The 10,978-nt window shown below is 38.9% G+C and overlaps 1 non-coding gene across 1 annotated transcript; it reads left to right on the top strand.

Moving 5' to 3' along the window:
- Positions 1-4,156: 4,156 nt before the first annotated feature.
- Positions 4,157-4,228, top strand: TRNAC-ACA. Its single transcript has one exon. It is a non-coding gene; the product is annotated as a tRNA-Cys (tRNA).
- Positions 4,229-10,978: the final 6,750 nt, after the last annotated feature.

Genomic DNA, 10,978 nt, shown 5'->3' with positions numbered 1-10,978 from the left:
GTATGTGAGGGTTTGGGGGATTTTCTGTGTATTTGTATATAAAAAGGAAGACGATTTTATTTTCCAGTCTATTTGGTCTCAGGAAGCAAATGCTGTGAATTAGTAGCATGGTGGATTTCTGGCCTGGCCAACTGGTATGTGTCAAAATAAAAAATCAGTGTGTTAGAACTGCTGTCTTTTTATCAAATAATATAAAGAAGTAATTTCTCCCTCTAAAGTTAACATCTGAAGAGATTACCCAGCACCCAATTCCTTCTCAGGGGTGGAACCCCACTCTTGGTATCATCTCCAAAGCCCATTTCTGCCTTGGTAGGGTAGATAATCAGATCTTTTAGCCCCGATAATGAAATAGACATCAGTAATTCTGACATTCTCTGCTCTGCTCAGAGATCCTTCAGTCCTTTCTCCTCCTTTTCACTAGATTCCTTGAAAATGTTCCCCCAAATACATTCCAGTTCCCCCAAACACAAAGCCTTCTTCCAAACCACCCATGATCAAATTGCTATTAGTGACCAAAAAAAAAAAAAAAAACCTCATAGATAGATGATTTTATTTGCAAAACAGAAATGCAGACACAGACATGGAGAAAAAATGTATGGACACCAAGGAGGAGAAGGAGAATGGGATGATCTGGGAGGTTGGGATTGACATGTATATACTATTATGTGTAAAATAGATAACTAATGAGAACCTCCTTATAGCTTAGGGAACTCTACTCAATACTCTGTGGTGACCTAAATGGGAAAGAAATCCAAAAAATGAGGGGATACACACACACACACACACACACACACAGCTGATTCACTTTGCTGTATAGTAGAAATGAGCACAACACTGTAAAGCAACTATACTCCAATAAAAATTAATTTAAAAAAAAAAACCTTGATCAGTACATGTTACTACTTTTTGAGGGAAATACAGGTAACTAAAATCTGTTCCCTTACAGCCAACAACTCTGTTCATAGTGGGGAACCAGATATGGCCTCTCTCAGAGAGAGGAAAGAGGTAAACAGAATTCTCAGCAGCATAGAAATACTTCCTTCTCAAGCTACTCTCCCTCACATAACTGAGCTGTCAGGCCTAGAAGCAGAGGTGGATGGTGGGCTAGGTATGAAAAAACCAGCTTTCCTATCAGAGTTAAGCAAAGGGGAATCCGTGCCCAGTGCAACCAGATACTCAAGTGCTATCTCTATTTTGCTCTCTCACTCTGCAATTTTTATTCTCACTATTTTTAGTCATTCTCTATGTGGCTTTAACACACACAAGCTCACACACACATCCTGCTCCATAGCTTCTCTGTCCCTGGTTCCACTCTATCAATATGACTTCCAGTTTGCCAGTGCAACTACAAAGAAATACCATAGATATGGCCTACATTTGCATAAAGATCAGAAACTGTTCCATTTTTTGTACATATAATCACAGACAGACACACACACACATACCCCAAAACCTACATCTCCTATAGGGACATCTCCCTTTTCACAAAAGGATGCTCCTGAAAATTCAGCAAATACGAAAATTTTTATAGGTGAAAGTCTATTTTAACTCTAATTTTAATGACTTTCTTAAATCATTTTCATGCTTACAAGCTTTTATTACAGTAAATAAAATTTTCATTGATAGTGGGCACAAAAAAAGCAAATAAAATATGGATGAAATACTTTGCAAACTGTAAAACATTACCAAATACTAGTTATCATCATTATTCACTAAGCAGGTAGGAGTGATAATGGGTACAATTTTAAGGGTTCTGCCATAAGCCAGTATTACAATATGATTAATCCTTCCTTAATGTAAACATTTATACAAATGGATTAGAATACATTGAATACAATGTAAGTCTCATTACATTGGAGCAAATCTACTTACATTAGACTGTGATTGCTCTTCATTTCTATTATATCCAAATTGGATTATAAATTTTTTAAAACAAAGATGGGTATGGCATTAAAAGACAAAGCATTGAATGAAAAGGGGTTTTAATTCCTTCTCTATTATCAACTGACTGTTTTCCATTGCTCCAAGTTCCTCATATGTATTTTTTAAGTGGTCATAATACCATCCTTTAATAATATATGTGAAGACAAGACTTCCCATATAAAGCATAAGGCAGTATACCAGGCAGAATTCTGAGATGACGCCCTGGTGTGCATATATCTTCTCTCAGTTACTCACACACAAACCTAGGTGCTGCTTAAAGATATTTTACAGATATAATTATAGTTCCAAATCAGTTGATCCTAAAATGGGGAGATTATCTGAGTGTACCTGACCTATGACATGAGCCTTTAAATCTGAGATTTGATTTCTTTCATCAGTGTCTTATAATTTTCTGTATATAGCCCCTTTGTCTCCTTAGATAGGTTTATTCCTAGATACTTTACTCTTTCTGTTGCAATGGTAAATGGGATTGATTCCTTAAATTCTCTTTCTGATTTTTCATTGTTAGTGCATAGGAATGCAAGTGATTTCTGTATATTGATTTTGTATCTTGTGGCTTTACTAAATTCACTGATTAGCTCTAGTAATTTTGTGATAGCATCTTTAGGGTTTTCTATGTATAGTAGCATGTCATCTACAAACAGAGTTTTACATCTTCTTTTCCAATCTGGATTCATTTTATTTCTTTTTCTTCTCTGATTGCTGTTGCTAGGACTTTCATAACTATGTTGAATAACAGCAGTAGGAGTGGGCACTCTTGTCTTGTTCCTGATCTTAGAGGGAAGCAATCAAAGATGACATAAACAGATGGAGATATATTACATGCTCCTGGGTTGAAAGAATCAATATTGTGAAAATGATTATCCTACCAAATGCAATCTACAGATTAAGTGCAATCCCTATCAAATTACCAATGGCCTTTTTCACAGATCTAGAACAAAAAATTTCACAGTTCGTATGGAAATGATACAAACAGCCAAAGCAATTTTGAGAAAGAAGAATGGAGCTGGAGGAATCAACCTTCCTGACTTCAGACTATACTACAAAGTTAAAGTCATCAAGACAGTATGGTACTGGCACAAAAACAGATATATAGACCAATGGAACAAGATAGAAAGCCCAGAGATAAACTCACGCACCTACGGGCACCTTATCTTTGACAAAGAAGGCAAGAATATACAATGGGGAAAAGACTGTCTCTTCAATAATTGGTGCTGGGAGAACTGGACAGCTACATGTAAAAGAATGAAATTAGAACACTTCATAACACCATACACAAAGATAAACTCAAAATTGATTAAAGACCTAAATATAAGACCAGAAACTATAAAACTCTTAGAGGGAAACAGAGGCAGAACACTATGACATAAATCACAGCAAGTTCCTCTATTATCCACCTCCAGAGGAATGAAAATAAAAATAAAAATAAACAAGTGGGACCTAATTAAACTTAAAAGCTTTTGCACAGCAAAGGAAAATATAAACAAGGAAACTATAAGCAAGACAACCCTCAGAATGGTAGATAATAATGGCAAATGAAACAACTGACAAAGGATTAATTTCCAAAATATACAAGCAGCTCATACAACTCGATACCAGAAAAACAAACAACCCAATCAAAAAGTGGGCAAAAGACCTAAGCAGACATTTCTCCAAAGAAGATTTACAAATGGCTAATAAACACATGAAAAGATGCTCAACATTGCTCATTATTAGAGAAATGCAAATCAAAGTTACAATGAGATATCACCTCACACTGATCAGAACGGCCATCATCAAAAAAAAATCCACAAACAATAAATGCTGGAGAAAGTGTAGAGAAAAGGAAACCTTCTTGTACTGTTGGTGAGAATGTAAACTGATACAGCCACTATGGAAGACAGTATGGAGATTCCTTTAAAAACTAGGAATAAAATTACCATATGACCCAGAAATCCCACTACTAAGGATATACCTTGAAGAAAGCAAAATCGAAAAAGATACATGTAACCCAATGTTCATCGCAGCACTATTTACAAAAGCTAGGACATGGAAGCAATCTAGATGTCCATCAACAGATGAATGGGTAAAGAAGCCGTGGTACATATATGCAATAAAATACTACTCAGCCATAAAAAGGAATGCATTTGGGTCAGTTCTAATGAGGTGGATCAACCTAGAGCCTATTATACAGAGTGAAGTAAGTCAGAAAGAAAAAAAACAAGTATCAGCTTCCCTGGTGGCTCAGACAGTAAAGCGTCTGCCTACAATGCAGGAGACCCAGGTTCGATCCCTGGGTAGGGAAGATCCTCTGGAGAAGGAAATGGGAACCCACTCCAGTACTCTTGCCTGGAAAATCCCATGGATGAAGGAGCATGGTAGTTTATGGTCCATGGGGGTCGCAAAGAGTCAGACACGACTGAGCGACTTCACTTCACTTCACTTCGTGGAATCTAGAAAGATGGTACTAACGAACCTGTTTGCAGAGCAATGGAGATGCAGACATAGAGAACAGACTTATGGACATGGGCTGGCGGGGGAGGAAGTAGAGGCTGGGATGAATGGATAAAGTAGAAGGGAAGCATATACACTACCATATGTAAAATAGATAGCCAATGGGAATTTGCCGTATGACTCAAGGAACTCAAACCGTGGCTCTGTAACCCCTAGAGGGTGGGAAGGGGTGGGAGGTGGGAGGGAGGTTCATGAAGGAGGACATACCTATACCTATGGCTAATTCATGTTGATGTATGGCAGAAACCAACACAATATTGTAAAGCAATTATCCTTCAATTAAAAATAAATAAAATTTTTAAAACTTTTTTTTTAATATCTGAGATTTTAAATACAAGAAGGACTTGATGTGCGATTGCCGGCCATTCTACCACTCACCCAACTCAGTTCTCCTCTTCTGGTCTGATTCTTTTTGTCATGCGACCAAATGGCAGATTCTTTCTTTGTGAAAGCAGGATGATATTGACATATTAACCACAGTGGTTCCCATCCCAATTTCCTGTTATTCTTTTGCTTTTCTCATCCCTCCCACCCATACTAGAGAGCTCCCTGGGCCACTGAGATGATGAATCAGATGAGAAGCACAAGAATTATATGCTAATAGGAATACCTGTGCCCTACCAGCCTGAGCCAATTTCTTGGGGATAATCATAGAACCCAACAGATAGATTTGGGGGCTCAAAAGTAAACAGGATCCTTTGTGCCACAGCTAAGACCCTAAGACCTGGCACAGCCAAATAAATAAATATTAAAAAAAAAAAAAAGTAAACAGGGCCTGTGCCTAACTTCCTGGGTGGATCCCAGAGAAGAGGCAAGCCCTGCAGAGTTAATCATCACAAACATGTAAAAGGGGCAGTGGTGATGGTTGTGTGACAAATCTACACAAACATGCTTGAGACAGCCTCGTGGGACTTCTCGAGTGGTGTGAAGTGCAAGCAGATGTTTCCTATGTATCCAGAAGTAGCTGACAGAGAGAGCTGAAGTTGGAGGGACTTAGCCATCAGGACAAGAATTCAACAGTGGATGGATACCACAATGGAAAGAAGAAATACCTCAAACACAGATGTCATCTACAGCTAGAGGCAGAGAGGGAGTTGGTACTCTAAATTCACTAAGGAAGCCCTGAACTGACTGAGATTGCTTAAAGATAAAAAGACTGAAATTAAGTTTCTGCCCACTGGCTCAATAGAAGCGGAAAACAAATAGAGAAAAAAAAAATGTTCTATTTCCAGCACATGTAAGTAATATGGACTTGTAACCGAGCAGGACCCTATGGGGCCTTCCCAGGACAGACCCCTCCCCATGTCCTCTGCTTTAGCTCCTCTCTGAAGTACCTAGACAATAATTTTTGATGCACATTTCCTGAGTTGTTGTACAGATGCTAAAACCTCCACCAAAGGGAAGAAATTAACTACCTGATGATCACAAGTACATACACCCCAGGCCTACCAGACAGAGCCTGAGATTTGATGGTGTTACCCTGTGACAGAGCCCTGTTACCGCACCATCAGCCAATTAGAGAATTGTGCACAAGCTGATCACAAACCCTGCAACTCTCCTTCTTTACCTAGCCTTTTAAAATGCTCCCCTGAAACCCGTGGGGGCAATCTGGTGTTTTGAGAAGTCATTGCCCTGAACTCCCTGAAATAAATCCTGCACTTTCCTTCTCCACAACCTGGTGTCAGTAGATTGGCTTTACTGCACATGGGTGAGCAGTCCCAAGTTCAGTAACTGACTGAGATTCATATCTACTATATTTGCTTCTGATCGAGACTCTTCATAAAGGAAGGAATTTGATGGTCCCAGTTTACATGCAAGGCTGTTGGGTCACAAAGCAGTGAGGATATTGCTGTGCCTGAAAAGTCAGGTACTCATCACAGGTCCAATAAGGAAAAACAAGTCTGAAGTTTATTAGTAAAGGTAGGATGACTATAAAAGAACTCTCCTACAGATAAATAGGAGGGATCTGATTGGTAGGGGCTTCCCTGATGGCTCAGTGGTAAAAAATCTGCCTGCAACACAGGAGACCCAGGTTGGGGTCTCTTGGGTGGGGAAGATCCCTGGGTGGGGAAGATCCCCTGGAGAAGAGAATGGCAACCCACTCCAGTATTCTTGCCTAGGAAATGCCATGTACAGAGCAGCCTGGAGGGCTACAGTCCATGGGGTCACAAAGAGTCAGACACGACTAAGAGACTAAACCACCACCATCTGAGTGGTAAAATACGGCATAAAACTTCTAGAGCTACCTGAAGCAGAAAGAGCAGTCAATTTTTAAGTAAAATTGAAAATAAAATAAAATTTAAAAAAAGAAATCTCTGTGGCTTAACATAAAATGGTTTAATGATTTGTTTCAATGCTGAGAAATAAACATGAGTGACACGGATTGCAGGGTCTCTTATAGACTGTGGGGTAGGGTGAGAGGAGGGCTCTGCTCCAGGCAGTTATTCAGATATGTGGGCTCTTTCCACTATGTGGCATCTTTTAGGGCCACTGAGTCTTCCACCAGCTCCTATTCATCCAGCAGGCAGATTTTGAAGAGACAGTGAATGGATGAATACAAGGGATGTTTCAGTGGGCCAGGCTAGAAGTGGCACTCATCATTTCAGGACACATTTCAGTGGTGACAACTGTAACACAGTCCAATCTAGAGCAGGAGGGCAGGGAAGGGCATGTAGTACTAGGCTTAGAAAGAAGAGGAGATACAGACATCAGTGAGCCCTGGGCACTAACCAGGCCATGAGGATGGATAAAGGGCCAAACCAAGGGGTGGTAGTAATTGTCCTTTCTCTCATTCCAAAAGGCTGTATACAATGCTTTTCACTAAGTAGGTGCTTAAAGAGAAAAACCTATGATAATAAGAAGTTCCCTGAAATAGTATCTATTTTTAGAGTAGACGTTGCCAAAATAGATAACTAACGCTCTGGAGAAGACAGGAACAAATGAAGTGCCTCATGCTAAAAGCTGCCTGACTGAAGGTTTCAGACAAAAGCAAAAAGTGTGAGCAAGTCACTTGGAAAGCTGTAATTACAGACCCTGATTACAGCCATAAGCCACAAAGCTTGGAATTTTATCCTGTGTCAAAGCCTCCAGGTATGGAGCATTCTTGAATCTCATTTTTATCCTAAACAAAATGTGAGGAGACAACCACCAACAAGCCAACCAAAAAGTCAGAGTCCCCTTGACGAATTTTCGCATTTTGCTTTTAAGGGAACACAGACCAGAAGCACTCAGAAAGAACCATGGACGTGCAAACCCCAACCTTCCAGAGTGCAAAATATCGACAAACCATATCTACAGTATGAATTGTGGTGTTTTCTTTTGTAAATTAAATCCCACTTTAAGAAAAACAATTTTCAAAAAACTATGAAAGTGTTACCGAAGCCAAGCTCACTCTGCTCACCACATGACAGGCCAGTAAGTTGGGAAAAGAGGTGTTGAAGCAAGGAATAGGGAGTGTATTTGGAAAGCCAGCAGATCAAAAAGATGGCAGATTAGTGTCTCAAAATAACCATCTTATGGGCTTCTGGATGCCAGTTTCTTTTATAGAACACAGAGAAGGAGGAGGTGAGGAAGTAAAGTTAAAAAGAAAATAAAGTAAAAAAGTAAAGTAACCTTGCAAATAACTCCTGGAATAGCCAGTCTGGGGTGGTGTAGGGATACTATGTTAATTTCTTCTTTTTTTGCAGCCATTTCACAGATGGACAAGGTCAAAATATTACCCTGAACAAAGGCACTTCTGTTTAACATTCAGACAGAGGGGCAGGGGTCCCTGACGTAGACCGTTATGTATGGACAGTATCCTTTAAGTGAACAAAAGCAACCAGAAGCAAAGGTTAAGGTAAAAGAAACAAATCCAACACCATAGTCAGATTTTGTTCTTCTCTGTAACAAAAATATTTAAGGCGTGTATGTATTCGAGTTGCAAGTCAGGAAATTTGTGCAATTGTTACAAAAAAGTATTCCTATTTGCCATGGGTTTTTAAAAGCTTAAGGTTTCTCTAGGAATGGAGAAAAATATGAAGAATACTAATTTTTAGCTTAAAAAGATTATTTTTTAAATGTACAGAGATCTTCTTCCTTAAGGCTTTTAAGATTCTAATCTGAAAATCAGCCATAACAGTTACATTTTCATGGTTACAGGTATATATGGTCAGCCTGCAGTTAGCCAGAAAACTCCATTCTGTGAGCATTTTGTTTAAAAGAGGCTTTCCTATGAATAATTATTAAATGAATAAATAATGAAATTGAACCAACTTGACTGCACATGTCCCTGGCTGATCTATAGATCTAAATGTCTTCTGAAGCACAAATTGCCTGACATTTTATCTTTGGATGAATATTACTGCCAATCAGTCACTTACCCTTTCAAATGTTGCATTTGTTTCCCCACAGGAAACTCTCTGAACCCCAAAATGCTAAAAAGAAAACTGGAAGGATCTGTATTCACAGGCTTTTAGGGGCTGTCTGAGGGTTCCCATGGAGGTTTTATTCATGTTGAATGACTTCAGACAAATCCTGCTGGTCACCCAGACCAAGTTCGTCTAAGACAAGAGGCTAGTCTCCTGAAGAGGAAAAGCATTCTCTTTCCCAGGGAGTGACCTTGTCAAATGTGAAGGTCACAGCTTATCTCCTTCCTCTCTGTTAGAGTACTTGCTCAACAACTGAGATAAGTTATCTTTATTAGCCTAAGAGCAGACATTCTTTAGAGCTCAGAGAACAAGTACTCCACAATAAAGTCCCTACTGAGCATTCTGAAAATTCTCTCTCTTCTTCCATATAAACCTTTTACGCATTCAACATCTATATTGATTTGACCCAAACTGTAATGGAGTACACATTGTTGCTCTTTTGGAAGAAGGATTTATTGAGCAAATTAACAGTAGGTTTATTACATAAGTAAGTTGGATGTGGGTCTTCATGAGCTCCAGTTTAGAAAGCACTCTCAACATACATTTCATTTTACCCTTATAATCATCCTTTGAAACAGGTTTTATTATCCCTATTTTATGGACAAGGATACTGGGGCTCAGAAAGGGAAGGTGACTTGCTCCAGGTTTCACAGATTGGGTTGTAAATAAGGACACAGACATCATCATCATCAACATCAACAACATTATTATTATAAATAATAGCATTTAGTATATACTGACCAGTGATTAAATAACAGGTATTTTATTAACTGTTTCACATGCATTACTGAATTTAATTTATATAGTCAGTCTGTAGATTAGGTATTATTATCTTTCCCATTCTACAGATGAAAACTAAGGTCTCAGAGAAATAGAGCAACTTGTCTGAGACCATACAGCTACTAAGTCTTAGGATATGTTTAACCTGTCTAAGAAAATGAACTGTATTTTAGAAATTTGACAAAATCAGTTTTGAAACATAATTATCAATTAAATATAATTCTTATCTACTCATTTTAAAAAATTGGGGAGGTCCTCTAGATGAAATAATAACAGTAGTCTGAGTTATCATAAGGTAGAAAAAATGAATTTCTATATTAATCTATTTAGATTTTTCACTCCTCCACAACCCCCACATTTTGAGTGAATTAGTGATAATTTATTATAGTTCTGGCATTTTGGAGGGATGAGAAACATCAAAATTACAATTTGAAAAAGCATATTCTTATTGTAATTGCTTTGATTTGCTTTAAGTCATGATAGTAATATATTATGAAATTTCAAACTACATGGAAAAGGTGTGAGGTTTCATACATATCAAAAGGCTGTCAAAAGTTATCATTGCTATAGTTGATTCTCCTCTCCAATGCATACACACATATACACACACTCTCTCTTTCATTTCTGGTCTTCCCACCAGGGCTTGCAGGAAAGTGTGCAAACACACAGACAGACACACAAACACTAACTCAGCCAACTAAGCCCCTACTATGTATCCACCAGCTCAGAACATTAGAACACGTAATATTCCTCCTGGAGCAAACAATCTGACCGGAGGAATAAAACCCACACAAGAAGAACTGAGGGAATACTTAAAGCAACAAGTGCCACCCAATGGTCAATTCTTTTGGCTGTTCATCAGGATCATCTTGGGGACTTGTTCAAATGCAGGTACCCCAGCCACATCTTCAGAGATCTGTCTGCTCCAGGGAGTCTGGCTAGTGGAGAAATGGAATATTTCCTGCCCTATGAGTAAACTAAGGATGTCATAGTCATCATAGATTGCAGCCACCACAGATGGTGAGCTGGTGAGCCCTGAGGGAACCCAGGAAGGAAAGAACCCCTGCCATCTAGCAGCCAACAGACTGCAGCCACTCCCTATGGTGAGCCCCAAAGAAATTCAGGATGTGAAAACACAGGATACTGGCTCCAGATAGCAGAGATGCATATCAAAGGAATGACGTAAGTGAGCCCAGACTCTTGCATCTTCCCATACAAGAAAAAGTGCTAAATTCCTTAACTTGGGGTATCTAATTTTCTTTAATTAACAATCATCTTTTGATGTTCAGACTATCTGCTCCTTGTTGTAAAGCTCCTATATATTCTGGCTCCCCACCTTGCCTCCTCAGAAC

The sequence above is a fragment of the Cervus canadensis genome, chromosome X (assembly GCF_019320065.1).
Source record: "Cervus canadensis isolate Bull #8, Minnesota chromosome X, ASM1932006v1, whole genome shotgun sequence".
Taxonomy (NCBI): domain Eukaryota; kingdom Metazoa; phylum Chordata; class Mammalia; order Artiodactyla; family Cervidae; genus Cervus; species Cervus canadensis.
This window is presented reverse-complemented; position numbering and strand designations above follow the sequence as displayed.